At 36.7% G+C, this 24,598-nt stretch overlaps 1 protein-coding gene and 1 long non-coding RNA gene across 2 annotated transcripts in view; one reads left to right on the forward strand and one right to left on the reverse strand.

The window, feature by feature from the left end:
• Window positions 1-11,063, forward strand: part of LOC139808113 (uncharacterized) — a 32,923-nt gene extending 21,860 nt beyond the window's left edge. The window contains exons 2-5 of the long non-coding RNA XR_011730790.1: window positions 4,635-4,685; window positions 10,056-10,256; window positions 10,423-10,767; window positions 10,879-11,063. This is a non-coding gene — a long non-coding RNA (uncharacterized lncRNA). The remainder of the gene's footprint in view (window positions 1-4,634; window positions 4,686-10,055; window positions 10,257-10,422; window positions 10,768-10,878) is intronic.
• Window positions 1-24,598, reverse strand: part of LOC139808109 (trimeric intracellular cation channel type 1B.1) — a 193,209-nt gene that overhangs the window by 34,215 nt on the left and 134,396 nt on the right. The gene's annotated exons all lie outside the window — the stretch shown is intronic.

Consider the following 24,598-nt stretch of genomic DNA (forward strand, 5'->3'; position numbering starts at 1 on the left):
AGGAAGAAGAGAATGACGTTGAAGGATGGAACAAGGGAGGATGGGGAGAAAGCTGGTGGAAAGAGGTAGAGAGAGAGGAAGAAAAGGAAAAAGAGAAGAGGAAGAGGAAGGAAGAGGCAAAAAGAAAAGAGGTCAGAAAGTGTGATGATGGATTAAATAAAAAAGAAGAGGAAAGAGACTATAAAGAAATAAATGAGGCCAGGAGAGATAAAAACCAGAGAGAAAGAGAGAAATCAGAAGCAAAGAGGAGGAAAGTAAGCGCGAGAAAGAAAAAGCGCGACGAATAATAGAAGACATGGAGGAAGATGTAAGAAGAAGAAGAGAAAAGAAAGAAAGAGAGAAGGAGCAGAAAGTAGAGAAAGAAAATAGAGAGAAAGAGCAAAGGAAGAAAAGAAGAATAATATGGAGGAAAGTAAGAGGAGAAGGTCCGAGGGAAAGAAGAGAATTAGTGGAGTTGATAATGGAAAGAGTGACAGGAAGAATAATCCCGGTAAGAGGAGTAATAGAGGCAATGCTAGGAGCGGACAAAAAAGAACTGATGTTTATGAAGCTGGAGGAAGAAGAGGATAAGGAAGAGATAATTGAAAAAAGCGAGGAAATATGGAGGAGATGGGAAGTGGGGGTAGATGAGGAACTGTCAATGGAAGAGAGGGCGTATAGACACAAGCTGGTAATTAAAGCAAGAGAGGAAAGAGCGAAAGGAAGATCAGCTGTATTAACAAACAGAAGGCTGTGGATTGACGGGAAGGAGGTGAAATGGGACGAAGAGGGAGAGAGATGGAGGAGGATGTAAACCGACAAGGAAGAAACAAAGGAAGCAGTGAATGGAATCGGAAGGAATGAGAGGAAAGAGGTCGAGGAGGAAAACGCGAGAGGAAAACCGGGAAGGAAAAGGAGGAAGGAACAGAAGAGAAAAGTCATAGGAACCAGTAGGACCAGAGGAAAAAGTGGGAGGAACGAGCCAAGGGTGGCATCTTGAATTGTATAGAGTCAATATAGACGATATTCATTAGATTGTATAGAGTCAAAAGAGGCCAGGACAGGAGAGCAGAAGTTATAAATGTATATTTCTGTAAAGGTTTGGGAACGTTCCTCAAAAACGCCCTTTAAGGCCCCTTTGGGGCAAATAAAGTATCATTTGTAACTGTAAATAAAACTCACCTTGTATAATTAGATATAAATAATAATTACAGTTTTTGTATTATGTTATAGTGTTACGTCATTCTTTATCAGTGGAAATTCATACAGTGCAGAGTAGCATGGAGCAGTTTTAAAGAAGAAAGAGATAGAAAGATAATATCAACATTATTTTCTTAATATTGTATGTAATACTGTTATTAAAAATAACAATTTGATAAAATTTAATAATATTTATTAAAATGTTTTAATTTTTAGCAATATTAAATAAATATTATCTGATATTACACAAATAATATTATTGCGTTTACAATATCAATATTATTTTAAAATTGTATGTAACAATACTATTAAAAATAATTTAATAAAATTTAATAAAAATTATTAAAATGGTTTTTTAATTCCTAGCAATATTATACAAATATCACGCAAATATTATAGTAATTTTACCGTAATATTACTGATATATTGCAGTAATATTACTACAATATTACTAAAATAAATATCAGTAATATTACTGATATTCATTTTCGCGGACATTTTAATATTACTGAGATATCTCAGTAATATTACTGCAATATTTCTGATACATTTCATTGTAATATTGCAATGGAAAAATAATATTGCTGCAATATTTCTGCAATATTATGTGCTGTGTGGGGTATTATACATGGGTTTCATACATGGATGAAACTACGTATAATACGTCCTAGAGGTTTCATCCATGTATAATACGTAAAATGGCGCTACTATACAGTGCGCATGTGTAATTGAGTGAATGGAGTTTTAAGCCTTATTGTGTTTATTGTGAATAAGAATATTATTCTGTCAAATTTTGAAAAATGTAGAGATAGAGTTATTAAATGTGCAAATAAAAATGAGCTTGCAGACATTTCAATAGATGGTAAAGGAGATCTTTTGTTGATGTTCGAGATTCCGTTATCACACTGCGCCATCCGATCAGATGGCAGCATCGATCGGATATCGACGGGCCGGATCGACGCGGCAACTTGCGCAAGCACGGGCGCGCTCATTGCCACCTTCTTCCTCGCGACACACAGAGTCGTACAAATGGCCGCGCAGTGACCAGACGTGCGACGTGTGCGCTGTGCATTTTGATTTGTGACTACGCATTGAAGTGCCCACCGCAGTGACAGAAGCTGCCGAGATACTGTATTAACGTGTAAATAGACCGCTCGACCAGCTCAGGTGCATCGACACGACGAATCAGGCTCACACGTGCGCGAGTGCCGACCGCCACGTGTCTCACCGGCTCACGGGCGAATCACCACGAGGAAGACAATTAATATAATTGTCTCTCGCCTTCAACGATCATACAAAGGCTTCTCATTTATTCACCGCTCATCGTTTCTCAGGTCAGATTGTACATTTTTAACGCATAAAGACGGCTCAGACTGTGCTCTGAGTTACACAAAAAATAAGGAAATAATTTATTAACACCTTCCACGCGCGTCCTTTTCATCCCGCTTCCATCGCCGGGATTAATCAGCGATTTTGCGAACAGTTGATAACAAATGAAAAACGAAAAAAGAGTCATTAAATTAACAAATGTAATTGCAACAAAGGAAGTATCCGAAAATTTATTATTTCTAAGAAAGTTGGCTGATGCAGGGTTCAGTATTTATTTAGATGATAAAGTGTTTAAAGTTTACAATAAAATGACAATGTAGAATGTGCAGTGTACAGATGTAGAGCAGAAATTGTTCCACATTGTGAGCTTCCTGAACAATCACAAGCAAACATCCAGAACAATGAATTATCAATTTCGGAGGTAGAGTTAGATGAGAGGGATAATGTTAGCTCTGCGATTGGGAGGCAGAATGAAGGAGAGCTCGCAAATGTGAATGAAAACATAGAACACAACAATACCGAACTCGAGCAAGTCATTAATATAAGTTAAAGGATATACAGACAATAGAGAATATAGAAGAAATGTGTGAAAGCTCAGTAATTGAAAAAGTAAAGAAATTAGAGAAAATAAATGAGGCAATGTTATGGCATGCTAGATTAGGTCATACATCGTTAAACTATCTAAGACAATTATAAAAAGTAGAAAAGAGACTAGAGACTGTTAAGTTTGATAATTCCATATTAGAGTGTGAAGTCTGTATAATGGCAAAGATGACAAAACTGCTGTTTAAAGAAAATAGAAATAGAGCACAGAGACCACTACAGGTAATACATACGGACATCATGTGTCCAATAAAACCTACATCTTATCCAGGACAAAAGAGGTTTATAATCATCTTTATAGACGACTCTAGATTAGCGAAAGCCTACTCTTTGAAGACGAAAGATGAATCGGGAGAGGCTCTAGAGAAATATCTAATATCCGTCAGAAATCTACTAGGAGAAGAAGAGAAGTTATGCTATGTGAAAGTCAGACCAAGGCAAGGAATTCACGGGAGGTGTATTTAAAGAGGTAGTAAAAAGAGAAAAGATAGAAGCCATATTTGTACCACTGTACACTCCGGAACACAATGGAGTTGCAGAAAGGTTCAACAGAACGTTGCAAGAGAAAGTAAGAACATACATATTCGACTCGGGATTACCAAAGAGTTTGTGGGAGTTGGCAGTTGACGCTGCTGTGCATGCGTACAACAGATCTCCACATAAAACTATAGAGTAAGAGATCCCGTTGAAGAAATTTTCATCAGAAACGAGTTGTCATTTTGAGCAAATAGAGAGATTTGGATGTATAAAGTTATATAGAAAATGAATTGAATCGATGTCTTCTGGCATCATTACATAGAGAGTCTTCAACATATGAAGAAGCAATGACAAGCAGCTAAAGAGAAGAAACTGAAAACAGAAAACATATGGCTGACACTCATTGAGATTTTATCAAACAATGTGTTGATCAAGGGAAGGTGAAAGTCGAATGAATTGAGACCAAAAAGAATTTGGCAGACATTATGACAAAACCTTTACCTTTAAAAGCATTTGCATATCTAAGAGACAAGATAATGAATATAGAGTTTGGACAAAATTAGAGATTAATTTTACTCGATAACTAATTCTTGTTATGTTTCAGATAAAGAGGAAACTTAGAAAAGGACCATGGATCGCTCGCACAAAGGGAGGGAGTATTGTGAAAAGAGCTTTGAACGAGCGATGAGCTTCCGCCCTTCCAGAGGGCAGCTTCCGGTTCGTGGCGTGGCGCGAAGCACCACGCGTGCGTGCGGGCATCTTGGGTGCTCAGAAGAGTCTCGATCACGGTCGTGTTCAGACGTCGATTACGGTTTAAGATACAAAGTGTGATATAGAATAAATAGTGTACTTAGAGTGTTGAAATAAGTAGAAGAGATTATTTTCTGCCCATCTCGCCACATCCCGTAGCGTTCCAAGCAATATTTCCAATAATTTTATTGAAAGACAAATTACAAAAACGACAAAGTACATGTAAGAATTATCTTTTAAAATGTTGATTATTTTGAGCGCTTCTTTCATTTGAATCTTATGTTTGTATGTTACAGTATCATCGTAGCTACGTGGCTGAGTAACTCCGCCTGTTGCGCATCGAATTGGTAAGTAAATTTTTTTTTTTTGATTGAGGTAACGAATCTACCATTAAATAAGGTAATTGTATAGGTAATAGGTAATACTTTTAAAGCGCGTCAACTAACCTACATAGGTTAGTTGACGCGCTTTAAACACTTAAACTTCTGAAGGTCACTCGGGGTCACGACCTTGACAACATATGTCAAGGTCAAGGTCATCGGAGTGGGGAGGCTCACGGAAGGTATACTTGTGATTCCCGGGGCCTCCCCAAAAAGCGCCGTAAGGGACATTCTCGAGGGGGTTTTTAGTGGATTAAAGTCCTACATAACCGCCCTCCCCACCCCGGGGGAGGGGGTATCCGTGTAGATTTCCCCCCGTTATAAAAAAAAGGTCAAGGTCATCGGAGGGTAGTCCCTATTACTGCATAATTACCGTTATTTGTGCCTTTCAATACTCAAAATAGCTGCTATATTTTCCAAACTTTTTTTGTTAATAACTTTTTAACGAATAACGAGCGCGGGCTGAAACCTTCTGAAGGTCACTCAGGAGGGTGACCTTGACAACATACTAAAATATGAAGGTCACCCAAAATAAGGTGATTCCCCCCATCTATACAATTACCTTAAATAAATATAGAGCAAATGTATCTCGATACATATCAAATTATGACAATAAATTACAGTATTAGATCTCGTAAATCCGTTGCCTTAAAATGGATGGGCTAAAACTAATTATGGCGAATATTTAATCTTGGTGTCACCTGTTTATTGATGTATTTGCGATTGTGCTTGAGAAAATACTCGCACATTTCGCACGCACCAAGCTCGTAAAAAGCTCGTTTATTCAATTATGTTGACCATGAACCATGTTACATGAACCATCGCGTTCTATGTAAATAATTTTTAAATAAAATTTTAAATGTTAAATAAAATATATAACAAAATATGTTATTAAATCAGAGTTTTATTTCGTGAATTTTAATGAGTAACGTACATGATAAATTAAATTTTCGAAATTTTTGTTACGTAAATTAATTCTATTTATAATTAAAGTAATAATTTTGAAAATATAAATTTTTTATTTAGATTTCTTTATAAAATTATTTTTATATTTTTCTTGAACAAAAGAGATAAGAGTAAAATAGTGTGTAAAAGTAAAATATTATGTTAGATGTTATAAAAAAAATTATCTGTAGATAGGGAAAAATTATTAATTAGTTAGGATGTGTTATTTATACCCATCTATTCTTTTCCATATATTTATCCAAGATTTAAGATGAAATATTACATAAATTAATGCAAAAAACTATATATAGATATATAATGAATAAAAAGAGTAAGAAATATTTCAATTTTATTACGCAGTTTATTTTATAGCGCGATAATGGTTATTAATTACTAAAATTTATTTTAACAAAGCATCGATTTTACTCTAATGTTTTTACTCTAGCTTTATGCTAGTCAAATAATATATGACGTGAGATTGTAAATATTCTGACGAGAAACGCTGATACTTTTTTTAAATTACATTAGAGTTGACCGTATAGTACAATTATATATTCTATTTTGAAATGAATATATCAAAATTAATTTTGATATAGAAAATAAAAAATATAACGAGACATATTTATATCGATATAAAAGTTTATAAAGATTTGCATATATTATTCAATTATAACGACGCGATTATTTATTAATTGTAATATCTAATTTTAATACCAATTGTGCGAGAAATTTTTGTTTGGATCTCACGTCATTTATTCTGTATATATCTTACTTGATACATTTTCAAGATGCGTACCGCATGAGCAACATGCACAATTACGCATCTTTATATTTTCACGGTCGGTTTTTCGAGAAATTTTTCATTATTAATTTTTTAATTTTGTCTACATTATAAATTCTAATTTTTCGCGGGATATAATTGAGATATTCATAGAACGCGAAGTAACATTTTTTTCTGTACTTGATTACAATTTTAAATTAAAAGAACGGGTCACAAAAAGAAACGGATAATCAATATTCTCAAGTAAATAACGGAATTAGTAATATAGAAATATTTTTTATCAATGTTGTACAGTTAATTTTTATGAATTTATATTCTTTTTAAATTAATCTCTCGGTGTGCATTTTTTGATACAATCGATGGCATCGATGCTCGCCAACTCGCATATATAATAATTCAAACCGAACGTAATATTATCTGTTGGTCATGATAATGATCCAACAATGGAAGATATTTTTTCCTTCTTATTGATCTGGTCAACATTGACCACAATGGGCCACAATGCATAATAAGGTAACATACACAGAGAAAAAAATCATTCTACAGCCAAGGAAAACACTTACTTATTTTATTTTATTTCTTTTAAGTAAGTTTTCTTACAATAAATAATATTTTCTTACTAATAATTTCAAATACCTTGACACAAGTCTTTGAAAAGCTAGAATATTGTTTTTTAGTGAATGTAATACTTACAATGACTTTATAGTAGATTTGCGGATACTTAATCTTATCAAATACTTAATCCGTAAATCTGCCATAAAGTCATTGTAAGTATTACATTTACTCAAAACAATATTCTGATTTTCAAAGACTTGTGTCAAGATATTTGAAAACCATTAGTAAGAAAATATTATTTGTTGTAAGAAAACTTACTTAAAAAAAATATATAAAATAAGTAAGTGCTTTCCTTGGCTGTAGAATGATTAGTTTCATGTGTGTACAAAATGATTTAAAATTAAATTTAATGTTAGATTTAATATGTCATATTTAATTTAAATACTTAAATATTTCAATTAAAAAAATAGTAATTAGTTGAACGCATTTAGTCAAGTTAGAATTTTTTTTCTTAGTATAGAGTAGGTAGGTATAGGGATTCTCGGGTAGGCAGGGATAAGGGGATATAATTCGATAGTTAAAAAAATTGTAAATAAAAAAAGTAATAGTAAAAATATTTTAATATATTAATATATTTTTATAATATATTTAATAAATTATTATTAATATAATAATAAAATAATAATAATAAAATATATTTAATAAATAAATTATTAATAATAAATATAATTATATTAATTATTACAGTATTTTTAATAATAACAACTCAAAAAATATGTTAAATAATATTAATTTTTATATTAAATAATTTTTAATATAAAAATTATTTAATATATAAAAGTTTAGTATTTTACATTAACCCTCAGTTACCTTACGTTTTTACACCCCGATATTACCTTATGTGGGTCTGAGAGACCCTGGCGTCTTTTCCAGCTTGTATCTTTAAGACAAATGCATCAATATTTGACGTCTTTTTTTAAAATCAATTCTCAATTCTCAATTCTCAATTCTCAATTCTCAATTCTCAATTCTCAATTCTTAATTCTCAATCCGTAAGACCTCTGTATGTCCTGTATCATTGCGACATTACGCAAAAACGTTAAAAAGTAAAGAATGGAAACACTTAATGAAATATAACAAAAAATATGTTCTAATTGTAAGTATTAAAACTGTAAAATTCGAAGATTGTATAGCAAAACGCATTTGGTAATATTTGATCGAGCTTTTATTCGAACTTTATGCAAAACGGGCACTACTGATAGTAGGGGAGCTAGCTCCATTTTTTCGTGATTATTTCGGTACTTATGAAACTTTTTGTGGTGATTCATAATGTTATTCAATGATCAAAGCTTCGGGGACTGACAAAAAAGAGGGTCGCTTTGGGTGGTACAGCCACCCCTTGTGCAAAAAAAATTTTTTTTTCAAGTCATTTCGGTATGTCAGTCATTTTGCACCATAATTCTTTGATATATTCTATGACTATTAGCATAATTGACTGACAAAAAAGCGGGTTGCTTGTGGGTGTAGGGCCGCCCAAAAGAGAAAAAAAGAGAAAAAAGTAGTCAAACAATCATATCATGATTTTTAAATAATGTTACAGAAACGAGTGACGACCTTTCTGAGGATGAAGATGACCTAAATGATTGTGACAAATACGATGAAGAAGAAGAAGATTCTTAGTTTTTTTATTTATTTTTTATAATCTTGATTCAATGCTATTTTTCATTACTTTTTCTGTTTTGATTATATAATAAATGACTGTAAAAAAAGATATTGGCTTCAGTTTACGATGTACATTTAATTATTTATTTGAGTAATGAAAAGACAATAAGAATTAAAATGAGTCCTGAGGACCATCAATGGTAAATTTGAAGAAGGAAAAAATTCATAAGTCACAAACTGTGGAATTTACAATATTTTATGATAAAATTTAAAGAAGGAAAAAATTCATAAGTCACAAACTGTGGAATTTATAATATTTTATCATAAAATATTGTAAATTCCACAGTTTGTGACTTATGAATTTTTTCCTTCTTCAAATTTACCATTGATGGTCCTCAGGACTCATTTTAATTCTTATTGTCTTTTCATTACTCAAATAAATAATTAAATGTACATCGTAAACTGAAGCCAATATCTTTTTTTACGGTCATTTATTATATAATCAAAACAGAAAAAGTAATGAAAAATAGCATTGAATCATCATCATAAAAAATAAATTAAAAAAACTAGGAATCTTTTTCTTCTTTTTCTTCATCGTATTTGTTACAATCATTTAGGTCATCTTCATCCTCAGAAAGGTTGTCACTCGATTCTGTAACATTATTTAAAAATTATGATATGATTGTTTGACTACTGATTTTTCTCTTTTTTTCTCTTAAACATAACGTAACAACGTAACGTAAACATTTTTGGGCGGTCCTACCACTCACAAGCGACCCATTTTTTTGTCAGTCAATTATCCTAATAGTCATAAAATATATCAAAGAATTATGGTGCAAAATGACTGACATACCAAAATGATTTGGGGAAAAAAAAAGACATTTTTGGGCGGCCCTACCACCCACAAGCGACCCGCTTTTTTGTCAGTCAATTATGCTAATAGTCATAGAATATATTAAAGAATTATGGTGCAAAATGACTGACATACCGAAATGACTTGAAAAAAAAAAATTTTTTTTACACAAGTGGGTGGCTGTACCACCCAAAGCGACCCACTTTTTTTGTCAGTCCCCGGAGCTTTGATCATTGAATAAGATTCTGAATCACCACAAAAAGTTTCATAAGTATACCGAAATAATCACGAAAAAATGAAGCTAGCTCCCCTACTATGAAAAAATAATTGCTGACGCTACGTTTGAAACTGCTTCTATTTTATTAGAAAATAAAAACAAAAATACAACTATTAATAAAACACAACTTTTTACATTAATGTCTCGAAAATTTAATCATGTAAGTTTTTTATAATTTATTAACAATATCTATTTAAAAAGTTGTAACAATGATTTTAAACACAGAAATTACTATTTTTTTTATATTATATTTTTCTATTCTAGGGAATACCTTTTGCGTGGGTTATCATGGAACGAAGGAAATATATAAATTATAAACCAATATTAGAATATATATTCGATAAATTAGCACCGTCATTGCATCCACGAACAGTAATGACCGATTTTGAATTTGCTTTTCAAAAAGCTTTTTTGACGGTCTTACCATCCGCTGAAGGGAAAGAATGTTATTTTCATTATTCACAGGTATCAAATTCTCTCTCTCTCTCTCTTTCTCTCTCTCTCTCAATCTCAATCTCTATTATTGTATGCATAATATTTTTAACGTATATATTAAAAATATTATCCATACAATAACAATTCATATTAAATATCTTTAATTATTTATTTAAATCTTTATAATATTTTATAGGCGTTATGTAAAAATATTAGAAAGTTCATAGCAAAAAAGAGAGCAAATTCGAAGCAATCAGAGGAAATACTTACAAACCTAATGGCTTTGGCGTTATTACCTGAAAAAGATATTGTGACAGCTTTTCATAATATTAAATCAAACATGTCGCTATATTATATGAGACGTCGATTCCAACGTTATCTTTGCTATTACGACCGTTTTTGGATAAAACAAGTAGCACCAACCCGATTTTCAATGTATCGGAAGCTTCAACGAACAAATAATTTAATATAACGATACCACAGGACATTAAATCATTAAATCATAAATTTACAGATAACCATGACCCATGAATGTTTATAAGTAAGTTTTGTACATTAATATAAATTGTGAGGAATAACTATGTATACATATTCATAACTATTACGTAAAATATTATTATATATACTATTTGCTTTAATTTTTTATTTACAGAAAAATTAGGAGAATTGCAGACGACAATTCGTCGAGATCTGACGACTTTAAAGGCAGGAAAACCTTTAACAAGATTAAAATATAGTTGGATTATAAAAAATCATGCTCTTGTGAATGCGTGGGACAGATTAGACGATGGCCTCTTTATAGAAGATTTTTTTGTCATTGACAAGTTCATTACCATCAAAAAATTATCAGATAATAACAAACAATTTAAATAAATAATTAATTCATATAAACTGTTTACGGACTAAAATGTTTTCTGCGTTGAAAAAAGAAAAGTCTACAATTTTGAATGGGTATAAATTGAATTGAACAGAACGTTTGCATATCAGTGTATTTATGGGGGGTTGAGGAGGAAGAGTTGTCGAGGGCTCTCCGCAGGGTCAGGAGAGGCAAAGCTCCTGGCCCTGACGGGATTTCAGGGCGCGCATGGCCCTTGGCCGCGGGGGAGATAACTGGCAGAATGCGCAAAATATTTACCGCGTGTCTGCGCGCCGGTCGTTTCCCCAGTAAATGGAAGAAGGCCAGCCTGGTGCTCCTGCCCAAGGCGGGCAAGCCCGCGGGCTTGCCGTCCGCCTACCGGCTCGTGTGCCTGCTGGACGAGGCAGGGAAGATACTAGAGCGAATAATCGCCGAACGCCTCGTCCAGCATTTGTCCCAACGGGACGGAGGGACTCTCGGACGACCAGTTCGGCTTCCGGGCTGGGAGATCTACAGTGGACGCAATCAAACGCGTCCTCTCCCAGACGGAGGCCGAGATAGCCGGGGGGAGAGTTGTCATGGGTATATCCTATGACGTTAAAAATGCCTTCAACTCTCTCCCCTGGCACGTGATCATGGGGGCCCTAGTAAGTTTTGGGGTCCCCGCGTATTTGATCGAGGTCGTCCGAGACTACTTCCTAAATAGAGGGATAACGTACACGGACCGGGACGGAGTCCTGAGGACTAGGTTAATGGAGTGTGGAGTTCCGCAGGGGTCAGTTTTGGGGCCCCTGCTCTGGAACAATATAGGATACGACCTGGTCCTCAGAACACCCCTCCCCAACGGATGCTGGCTCTCGGGATATGCAGACGACATATACCTGGGAGTCAGCGGGGAGGGGTGGCAGGAGCTTTTCAGGCTGGCCAATGTGACGGCAGCGAGCGTGGTGCGCTCCATCGAGAGGCTGGGCCTTAAGGTGGCCCCGCAAAAAACACAGGCAACCTTCTTTTACAATAGAAGGGGGGAGCTTAAGCGGGGTCCATCACCGGAAGGGCTCAGCCTTCGAATAGAAGGAGTTAAGATCCCGATCACTCCCCAGTTGAAGTATCTGGGCATGTGGCTGGACGGCGAGAGGGACTTCGGCGAACACATCGCCCGCGTGGTCCCGAGAGCCAAGATGGTGGCAAATAATTTGTCACGGCTACTGCCGAATCTTGGCGAGGCCAGCGGGCGGGTGCGTCGCCTCTATACGGCGACGGTCCACTCAGTTATGATGTACGCCGCCCTTGTGTGGTGGAGGAGGGTGCAAGATTCGCGCACCCTCAGGAGCAAGATGGAGGCCGCACAGAGGATTATCTCTGTGCGCGCCGCAAGAGCGTATAGGACCGTCGCCCACATGGGGGTGACCGCCCTAGCGGCAATCCCCCCGGCTCATCTGATCGCGAGGTTGTACTCGGAAATGTACGACCGAACGCGCGAAATTCGCGCAGAGCTGGGGGTGGTTCCGCCCAGGGCAAGGACGAAACTGAAGGCCGAAGTCCGGGCGGACCTCATCCACCGGTGGCGAGAATGGCTGGTGGACCCCGTCAAAAGTGAGGGACGAGGGTGGCCCACGCTGTCCAGCCGGTACTGGAGGAGTGGGTGGAAGGAGCGAAGCAAAGATTTCTCTCCTTCCACGTGGTGCAGGTATTGACAGGTCATGGAGTCTTTGGCTACTACCTGCACCACATCGGGAAGGAGCGCACAGCGCACTGCTGGTATTGTCCGGAGAGGGCGGACACGGCGCAACACACGCTAGAATCCTGTCCAGCGTGGGCGAAAATGCGCCGTGCCTTCCGGATACAGATAGGTGAGGATCTTTCCCTTCCGGCGGTTATCGCGGCCGTAGCTAGGCCGGGTGATACCGGAAGGGACAACTGGAGGGCATTGGCCTCTTTCTGTGACGCGGTAATGTCTAGAAAAGAGGCCGACGAACGGGTGAGGAGGGGAGAAGCCGCCCCTCCTCACTCCGATGGAGAATAGAACAGGGGGGCCGGCACAGAAAACCGACTCCCCCCTAATATAAAGGAAAATAACAACCGGGCCGACGCCCGGGCGCTGCCTTTTGGCGGCGTGTTAGAGATGGAGAGAGGGAGATGGCGGCGGAGAGGGGGGGTTCTTTGGAACCTCTACGGGGGTGGAGGCCTTCCCTCCCGCAATCGAGTTTTTGCCGAACGTGTCGGCGGAAGAGGAGGGGGCGGGCTGACAAGAGCTCGGGCGGGGGTCCTGCCACAGGCGCTCTCACCGGTCCGCAGGGCGAAAGGGGGCCGCAGGCCTCGGAGGAGGGTTTACAGCTCTTCCCGGGCGGCGACCCCCGATCGCGTACCAAAGGAGGTGTGAGGGGAGGAGGAACGGGCCCTTCTCTGCCCGGCGGGAGCTCCGCGCTGCCCGACTTGTGCGGCTGCGGGGCTTCCGGGCATCGACTGGGGGGGGGGCGGGGTGTAAGGATGTAAGGATGTAAGGATTGGTGTGTAAGGAAGGATCGGAGGGTAATAGAGGGGGGGAGGACCTTCGGGGGCTCCTCGCCCCTCTCGCGCGCGCATGAAAGGAGGAGATGCGCGGGAATTGGGGGGCGATAGTGGAGCGGTGGCTCTCGATTGGGAGCAGCTCCCACAACGCCCCCCGCGCCGACGTTAGGTCGGCGGGGTGGCTGGGAGTAGGGACTCGGGACTCTGATCTCGGGTTCGGGCTCCCTACCTTCTACGGAGGGCGCGGTGGAAGGATGGGCATGTCGCTTCCGTGGGCGGGCCGGACTGGTTGCCGGGGTGTTCCCTAAGGCGGGTTCCGTATGGCAAGTGCCGGACGGGACCCCTGGCGCTCCCCGATGGTCCGCCCTCGGTTGGTGGCTGTCACTCCCCCCCCGCCGCCTGGGGGTAGTGGCGCATGGTTCGGGTTTGCCATGTGTCACATCCGACCTCTGAAGGGAGAGTTTTTATCTTCTTCCGATAAGGGGGGCGGCACCCCCAAAGGGGGGGTGGCGGGCCGAGGTTTAGCCTCCTTCGACGTGCCATAGTTGGCTTTCTCACCGTCTTCAACGGTGTCGGGGGGTGTCACTCCCCAAGGAGGGTGCCCTAGCTGGGCTGGCATGGGAGGGGGGGGCACGGATGTGATCAGTGCGTTTCCCGGCCCCTCCCCCCACTCGGACGCGCGTATAGGAGGGGCTAAGTGAAGGTTTTAGCCGGTAGGCTATGGGTGACGTCCCCGGATTTACCCGGTGCGATATGCGCCCGTAGAATCCGGCACACCCCCGTCTCAGACCCGAATGGGGCGGAAAGTCTTTCGAAGATTTCCTCCACTTAAAAAAAAAAAAATAGATTGGTGTTGAATTTGACAATGATCGATGAAAGGGTTACCAATTTTTGCCTAAAAAGTGTACAAATCATACACGTAATCTTATATATAAGGTATCATGAAAGAGAGGTTGTTTTAAATTTGGCAAAGATTAGTGAAAGGGTTACCGATTTCTGCCTAAAAAATGTATAGGGTAGACCGAGGCAAATCAGATTACTAATTAGCACGATAAAATTGTTTGTTTAAAATAAAATACTAAGGAAAATTGTCTTAAAACTTATATTAATCCGATTCGCCTCAATCTACTATAAGTTATTTGATGGATAGCCGATCCTCAAAACCGATCCTCAAAAAATTTAAATTCGACGTTTTCGAACATAAGCAACACATTGGCATCGAAAACTCAAAATACAATTTTTACTTCGGTCTTTTCTACCTCTAGGGAACATTTCTAAAAATAAGCTATCAAACTGCTGTAAGTCGGCGAAAAATTATCGTAAAAAAAAATTTAAAAAAGCATTTTGAAGCTTGAAGTTTCAACTTTAACGCACTTTTGGTGGATTTTTAAAATTTTTTTATTTTCTTTGTTGTACCGCCTTAAAAAAGAACACATTGTTTTGTTCCTTAAAATTAACTTATGTTTGACTACTTGAAACTCAATTAAAAATTTTTTTTCAAAAAAAATTCAATTAACGTTTCATAAACTACATAATTTTACCTACAAAATGCTTTTTTTAAAATTTTTCTATGATTTTTTTTTACCGATTTACACGACTTTGAAGCAAAACCTGTATTTTTTAGAAAAAATGACGTAACTCGATGAAAAATCATCGTAGAACAAACAAAAAAAAAGCATTTTAAAGCTCAAAATGTCAGCTTTAACGTGGTATCGGTGATTATAAAAAAATTTTCTGTCTTCCTTGTTTGGTGCTAAAATAAGAATGTTGATTTATTCCTTAAAATGACACACTTTTTTAACACTCTGCAGTTTGATAAAAATTTTTTTTCACAAAATTCAATACAAATACCACAAACTGTAACATTTTACCTACAAAATGCTTTTTTGAAAATCTTCCTACGATTTTTTTTGACCGATTTACACAATGTTGAAGTTAACTCTTTCTTTCTTGAAAAATGACATTTACCGCCGACATTAGCATTAACCAATGTGCACCACGTGGAGGTTGTCGGTCAGATTTTGCACATCGTATGTGGTGTGTGTGTGTGTCACAGCAGAAATAAGGACTCTGCAGCTCGTCATTTCTGCAGTATTTAAATGACAACCTCCACGTGGTGCACATTGGTTAATGCTAATGTCGGCGATAAATGTCATTTTTCAAGAAAAAAAGGGTTAACTTCAACATTGTGTAAATCGGTAAAAAAAAATCGTAGGAAAATTTTCAAAAAAGCATTTTGTAGGTAAAATGTTACAGTTTGTGGTATTTGTATTAAATTTTGTAAAAAAAATTTTTTTATCAAACTGCAGTGTTAAAATGTGTAATTTTAATCAATAAATCAACATTTTTAATTTTAGCACCAAACAAGGAAAACAGAAAAATTTTTTATAGTCACCGATACACGTTAAAGCTGACATTTTGAGCTTTAAAATGCTTTTTTTTTTGTTTGTTCTACGATGATTTTTCATCGAGTTACGTCATTTTTTCTAAAAAATACAGGGTTTGCTTCAAAGTCGTGTAAATCGGTCAAAAAAAAATCGTAGGAAGATTTTCAAAAAAAGCATTTTGTAGGTAAAATGTTACAGTTTGTGGTATTTGTATTGAATTTTGTGAAAAAATTTTTTTATCAAACTGCAGAGTGTTAAAAATGGTGTCATTTTAAGGAATAAATCAACATTTTAATTTTAGCACCAAACAAAAAAAACAAAAAAATTTTTTATAATCACCGATACCACGTTAAAGCTGACATTTTGAGCTTTAAAATGCTTTTTTTTTGTTTGTTCTACGATGATTTTTCATCGAGTTACGTCATTTTTTCTAAAAAATACAGGTTTTGCTTCAAAGTCGTGTAAATCGGTAAAAAAAATCATAGAAAAATTTTAAAAAAAGCATTTTGTAGGTAAAATTATGTAGTTTATGAAACGTTAATTGAATTTTTGAAAAAAAATTTTTAATTGAGTTTCAAGTAGTCAAACATAAGTTAATTTTAAGGAACAAAACAATGTGTTCTTTTTTAAGGCGTACAACAAAGAAAATAAAAAAATTTTAAAAATCCACCGAAAGTGCGTTAAAGTTGAAACTTCAAGCTTCAAAATGCTTTTTTAAATTTTTTTTTACGATAATTTTTCGCGCCGACTTACAGCAGTTTGAAAATAGCCTAATTTTTAGAGTTTATGAAGCGTTTCCCTATTTTTTTTGTACGAGTGTATAATTCTTTTAAATTAGGTTTATTAGACAGCTTTATATGCGATCTAATCAACCAAATTTTAAAAAATTATATATGAAATAGGGGTAGAAAAGACTAAAAAATATAATAAAATTAGAAATAGATAGATATTCTCCAAATTTGCGGAAGTTAGAGCAACCATGGACATTTCTAAAAAAATACAAAATTTTTTTAAAAAAGAACCCCTTTACCGATCATCGCCAAATTCAATACCAACCTTCCTTGAATAATACTCTATCGATTAAAAAAAAAACAGCCCAATATCTCAATATTTGCCGAAGTTAGAGCAATCACGGACATCAAATCTGCACATACACACATACATACATACGGACATACGATTTTAATGCGATATTTCGACATTTTAGAACACTCTGAACATATCGGCATTAAAAACTCAAAAAACAATCTTTTCTTTGGTTTCTTCTACCCCTATTTCATATATAATTCATTTAAATTTGGTTGATTAGACCCAACTTTATACGCAATCAAAGGTTCGTATACGAAATTCATGAAAACAAAGCTTCCTCTATGAGGAAGCAACAGTGTATGTATTCATGAAAAATATGCATTTAAGTAAAGTTGAGCAAACTAGTAATAAATATTTTCGAAGTGCGCACTATTTGAATTGGTACAGAATTCAATTCTTTTACGTTGTTTTCGATATTTTAAGCGCTTGAGCACTTTTCCGAATGGATGCATTTGGATTTTGTTCGAAATAATTCTTAATTTTGTTAATATTTTTTTCTACGGCAATAGATGCAGACGGGCTTGGCAGATCATGTCTATAACGGTCTTTAATTGTTCCATATTGCATGAAATAATCAATAATTCTGTCAAAAACAACACAAAAATTGATTTTAATGGAGTTTATGGAGACTTATATTTATTGCCGAAAAATGAAGTAATGTAACGCATAAATTTAAATAAATAATAAATTTTAACCTTTTAAGTGTTGTTTCGCTTGTAACTTTATGCGTTCCGTACTTAGAACAAAACCTCTTAAAAGCATTGCTATATATTTTTCCTCTAGAAAAGAAGCACTCGATGAGGTAAACCTTTTCTTCCGTAGTTAAATTATTCATTTTGACGTGCTCGAACTTGCTTCTACCACAGCCAAAATAAAATTGCGAACCTTCAAATAGTCGATCGTTAACTGTAAGACCCTATCTGAAGTCACGGAGGAGCGTACCAACTCTACAGTTTCAACACAATCCCATGGGACATATATATATAATATACACATAATATAAATTCGTATAAATAACATAATCTCTAAGATCTAAGACATATGTTACGCTGCACACACGCACACGCACACACGCACACGCACGCACGCACACGCACACGCGCACGCACGCACGCACATTTTTTTTCTTTTTTTTTTATTGTTAGAATTGTAATGTATCGAAATGATATAATAGCAATTGACTTGTGGAATTTCAAAATTTTTGATAAAAGTCGAGACAATTCTAGAGTCGAGAGAAATACTTTGTCTACTCTCTGTCTTTTGAATTTCGAGGTACGGTGCTGTCTCGATATGTTTACTTTGGTCTATAATTTTTCCGGATACATTGTTGCATTTCTTATATTTCAAGATTATAAATTTTTGGGACATTGTCTCATTTCTATAAGATTTTGGGCTTATGACATTTCGGGACATTGTCTCAGTTCTAAGATTTCAAGATTATCATGCCTTTTCGGCACATTGTCGTTCTTTTCAGTTTTCGTGATTTTGATTTTTTGGGACATTGCATGTCCACCAGCCGATTGTATTAAACGTAAGTGTGAAAATAATGGGATAATTTCTTATTATTATTAATAATGTTAACACTTTGACGGTCGCACATATCACATGTGACGCATACGTGACAGCGTTCGACAAAGTGTAATAATTGATTTACGTGAAATTTATTTACGTATATATACACGAAAGTGGATGTGTGGCGCTATTGTACGGCCTAGCAAAATCGTCCCAAGAAAATCGCCGTCATTGCGCCTCTCATCCTTCTCTCTGCCTTCACTTCATTATAACCGCACTAGGAGGAGCCGCGAGTAGGATCATCCTCTAGTCTAGAACGGGCCTCTGCTATAACGTTATGTGGTACAACTACTAGCGCGGCATCATCGAATCTTTTTGACAAAGATTCCTGTTGATTAGCCGTATTTGCAGCAACAACTTCCGATATCGACCCAAGTAAAACAAATCAGTCATGAAAATATCAAAATGACGATCATATTCTGATGATGTAATCATTTTTTACGCGTCATTGTGACGTCAAATTGGCCCATTAGGAGCATCTAATCTTGACTAATCACTACTTCTCTTTGACTATTATTTGATCTTTTCGTTGTTCTCTTTAAGAATATACTCGAAATATGTTATGAGAACTGAAGAAAATTATGACTGATCATGCAATTTGTAACAATATATACTGTTACCTTGTAAAACAACATATCACAAATCAGTCATTTCAAACTGATTCTTGACGTTGACCAATGATGACATAAAATTCATCACTTTAATGTCACCTTGACGTTTCTGTGATTAACTTGTTCTACTTGGGGATGACTTGTGTCTTCATCTGAATTGTAAATCAAAACTTTTTTTAAAGTTTTATAGCTATCATCGTCGTAATCGTTATCGTTATCGGTATCACTGTGCGATAACGATCTTTTAAGCGCACGCGTTGAACGCATTTAATAGCATTGTTCATGTCCTTATGGAAAATCGTGGACCTGTCGCGTCGTAGACATCGTCATTGTTCCTTGTGCTTTTTTCTCGATCGATGACAAATCGAGATATTGCAGGAAATCTGTAAAAATTTTAAAACATTGATTAATAATATATACTAGCGTAGCAGTAGAATGAATCGATTGCACCGCATATCTTTATACGAAATAAACTTATAAATTACATTAACTTGAGATGATAGATTTGCATTTGAGGTTGAAATCTTATGAGTCATAAGATCCAGGGTTGAGTTTAACTTTTTTTTTAACTAAATTAAGTTAAAGTTAACAGCCTTGAAAATTTAACTTACAATTAGTTAAGATACAATAAGTAAACTTATAATGAAATTAATTGAATTAAAAGTTAAGTTAATAATAAAAAGTAATTAAAAAGTTAAAAGTTAAATTTTTTTAATTTACAGTTGAGTTCGAGAATCAAGGTCTTATACTATAAATGTAGAGTTGTAGGCAGGCGCGCGGGATCTTGCGACACCTTTATTTATGGCATGGCTTACTTTAAGAAAAGTGTGCAAATTAGAAACTTGCACATTGCTTCCTCATCTTATTACAGATCGCTACTATTGCTCCTATTTTATTTCGCTCACAAAGCTTCCTCTCAAGCTTGTATTTTATTCGATGCATAATTATTAGTATTTATTAGTTTGGCTTTTCATAGAGGAAGCTTTATGAGCGAAATAAAATAGGAGCAATAGTAGCGATTTGTAATGAGATGAGGAAGCATTGTGCAAGTTTCTAATTTGCACACTTTTCTTGAAGTAAGCCATGCCATAAATAAAGGTGTCGCAAGATGCCGCGCGCCTGTCTACAACTCTACATTTATAGTATAGGACCTTGATTCTCGAACTCAACTGTAAATTAAAAAAATTTAATTTTAACTTTTTAATTACTTTTTATTATTAACTTAACTTTTAATTCAATTAATTTCATTATGGGTTTACTTATTGTATCTTAACTAATTGTAAGTTAAATTTTCAAGGCTGTTAAGTTTAACTTAATTTAGTTAAAAAAAAGTTAAACTCAACCCTGGATCTTATGACTCATAAGATTTCAACCTCAAATGCAAATCTATCATCTCAAGTTAACGTAATTTATAAGTTTGTTTCGTATAAAGATATGCGGTGCAATCGATTCATTCTACTGCTACGCTAGTATATATTATTAATCAATGCCTTAAAATTTTTACAGATTTCTTGCAATATCTCGATTCGTCATCGATCGAGAAAGAAGCACAAGGAACAATGACGATGTCTACGACGCGACAGGTCCACGATTTTCCATAAGGAAATGGACAATGCTATTGAATGCGTTCAACGCGTGCACTTAAAAGATCATTATCGCACAGTGATACCAATAACGATAACGATTACGACGATGATAGCTATAAAACTTTAAAAAAAGTTTTTATTTACAATTCAGATGGAGACACAAGTTCGTCGACAACGTCGTAGACATCGTCATTGTTCCTTGTGCTTCTTTCTCGATCGAATACTTAAATGAAGTCTCCGATTTATTTAAATTTTAATATAGGGGGAGTCCGGGAGACTTGACCATAGAGGAGAGTTGAACCACTTCAAATATCTCGTTCAAATTTTGAACAAAGAGCTCAATCCGAGCACGATAAAACACGTTTGTCTCACTCACAGTCGAAACGCACTACCAAGCGTCATATTGTCACGTGCTCGGATTGAGCTCTTTGTTCAAAATTTAAACGAGATATTTGAAGTGGTTCAACTCTCCTCTATGGTCAAGTCTCCCGGACTCCCCCTACTTAAGAAAATCGATTAAATTGCAGGAGCATTTAACTCACATTGAGAACTTTCAAAAAAAGTACAATAAAGTATATATATTTTTAATACTTTTCGAGAAATATTCACGTATTAGAACATTCTGAACACATTGCCATATCAAGAAAATTGGTTATAAAAAATTTCAGTACCGGTTTCCAAAAAAAATTAGAAACGAAAAATTATACACATCATGGCGATCCCCGGAAAGTTTTACTTTCTATATAATTCTTTAATATTTGGTCCATCCCTGAAAAATTAGAAAAATTTTTGCACCGGTTTCAAGAAAATCGGTCCGTTAATGAATGAATAGCTCGCTGTCGAACATTAGATACTTATTATTTCCCAAAAAATTACATATTATTTCTCAAAAAATTAGACAAATTTTGGTACCGGTTTCCAAAAAATCGGAAACAAAAAATTATACACATCATGGCAATCCCTGAAAAATTTTGCCCCTACTTTCTATATAATTCTTTAAAATTTGATCCGTCCCCGAAAAATTAGAAAAATTTGAAACCGGTTTTTAAAAAATCGGTAACGAAAAATTATCCATAAAAATTATTTATAAAAAAAATTTAGCTTGATACCGCAAAATTTGCGGAAATTAAAGCAATTACGTACATTTTTTTAAAGACGGAAACCCCTTTATTATTAGCAATTTTTCTCATTCTATTACATTCTTTAGTTCTTTCTACCTCTATTTCATATATAATTCTTTAAGATTCGGTCAATTAATTCCAGAAAAATTGGAAAAATTACGCAACTGGTTAAAGAAAATCGGTAACGAAAAATTAACTCCACCACCGCCATTCCTGGAAAATTCTACCCGTTTCATATATAATTCTTTAAAATTCGGTCTATTAACGAATGAGTAGTTCGCGATCAGACAGACAGACATACAGACAGACGTCAGGTTCTTATAGATTTAGAACAGATACTTTATTTACCTCCAAGGGGTCTTAAAGGGCGTTTTAAAGGGACGTACCCAACCTTGTACAATTGGCGTTTTGAAGGGACGTACCCAACCCTGTACATTACTCGCGTTTCCTATCCCGACCTGGCCTCGCTCTCTCGCTCGCTCGCTTATACGCTTAACGCTTAACGCTTCTATACGCTTATACGCTTATTCGTTCTTATATCTATCTTATCTCTAAAGTTGGACTTCCGTTATCTTTACATCCTTCCATTCATACCGTACTCTCATACATTTCACTCATACCGTTCTCTCATCCACCACTTCCATTCTTCTCCCTTCCTCTTGTTTCATTTCCTCTATCGCTTTCATCCATAGCTCTCCCTCTCCCCTTTCTCCCAGTAACCTCCCCACTTCTTGCCACCCTTCTCCATTCCACTTCTCCTATCTCGTACACTCTTCCTGTATGTGTTCCCATGTTTCCTCTTTCCTCCCACACACCTTCTATTCTCCTTTTTTTCCCAATAGTTCTTCCCTAATTTCATTACCTAGTCTGAACCTCGCGACCCTACTCCACCTTTCTTCCTCCCAGTTCTTCTCTAAGTATCCTGGAATCCCGTCCTTCCTTATAAATTTATACCACCTGTTGTATTTCGAGTCTACGATCTTTTCCATCCTTTCTTGTTTTTGCTTCGCCTTCTCTCTGCTCTCCAGATTTTCCACTTCTAACTCTTCCTCCTCTTCAGCTCTCACCCCCAGCTCTTCCAGATAACTTTTTCTTTCTTGTTCCCACTTTCCTATTATCTTCCCCTTCTTCCATCTCTCTTTCATTTCCTCTAGGCATTTTTTCGCTATTCCCCTTCCGTTACCTTCCTCTAATTTCTTTTCAAACTTCCGAGCTCTCTTGCTCGCCCTGCCTCTCATCTTCTCTCTCTCCACTTCATCTCTCACCATATATCCGGGTGTCCTCCAGTTTAGCCCAAATATCCATCTGATATATCTTTCATGTATACTTTCTACCTCCACCCTTTCCTTCCACCCCCACACTTCTGCCCCGTATCCCATCACTGTCCATATCAGGGTATCATACAGCCAGATCCTTCTTCTCCAGTTCTTTTTCCACATTCTTTTCCCTATCCCCCACACTTCCCTCATTACTCTCGCCGCCTTCCTTCTTCTCTCTCTGATATGTGCCTCTTGACCCCCATTTTCCTTCAGTGTATATCCAAGATATTTAAATTCCTTAACTTCTTCTAGTTTCTTTCCTTTCCATCTCCAATCATACTTTTTCTTCCTTCCTCCACCCTTTCTGAATCTCATTATCTTTGTTTTCTCTATGCTCAATGTTAATCCCTTCCTGTCCAGGTATCCCTCTAGCCTGCTTATCATCGATCTCATGTCCTGTTCCTCCTCTGCCATCAACACTATATCATCCGCATACATTAACGTGTAAATCTTTTTCCCTCTCAGTTTCACACCTCCCCATCCTCCCTTCTTCATATATATTCTTCCAAATCCGCGATTAATAAGGTGAAAAGTATCGGGCTTAGTGGGCACCCTTGTCTCACGCCCTTCGCCATCCAGAATGTTCCTCCACTCTCTCTTCCCATTCTTACCCTACTTTTCGTTTCTCTCAGAACCTCTTCAACCTTATCTAATAGACTCTGCCTTACTCCTCTCTCTCTCATTGCCTTAATTAATACTTATTTGTCCACTGAGTCAAACGCCGCCTTCAAATCTATGTATAATACTGTCATCTTTCCTTTCTCCTTTCCCATTGTCTATTTACCAGATAATTCAGCGCGAATATCTGGTCCATCGTCCCCATCCCTTTTCTGAATCCTGCCTGGTTCTCTGGAATCAAATTCTTTGTCTCGACCTCCTTCCTTAACCTTTCTGCCAGTATCGCTGTGTATATCTTGTACATTGATGACATTATTGTTATTCCTCTATAATCCTTCACCCCTCGTCCTTCTCCTTTTTTATTATTGGGACTATTTCTCCTTCCTTCCATTGTTCCGGCCAGCCTTCCCCTCTCCAAACTTTTTTACAGATTTCCCATATCCATTTCTCCATTTCTTCTCCTCCAAATTTCCACGCCTCGTTCGGTATCCCGTCATTTCCTATTGCCTTTCCTGTTTTTAACTTCTTTATTACGTTTTCTTACTTCTTCTAGTCTATCTCCTTCTCTTCTTGCTTGTCCCTTCCTCCTTCTCCTTTCACTACCCTATTCTCCACCCCACCCATTATTCCATGAAGTACTCCTTCCACTTTTCCATCTTTATCTCTTCGTTTTCCTCTTCCTTCTTTTTCTTACTCTACCTATCA

This window comes from Temnothorax longispinosus, chromosome 2, assembly GCF_030848805.1.
Source record: "Temnothorax longispinosus isolate EJ_2023e chromosome 2, Tlon_JGU_v1, whole genome shotgun sequence".
NCBI classification, from domain to species: Eukaryota; Metazoa; Arthropoda; class Insecta; order Hymenoptera; family Formicidae; genus Temnothorax; species Temnothorax longispinosus.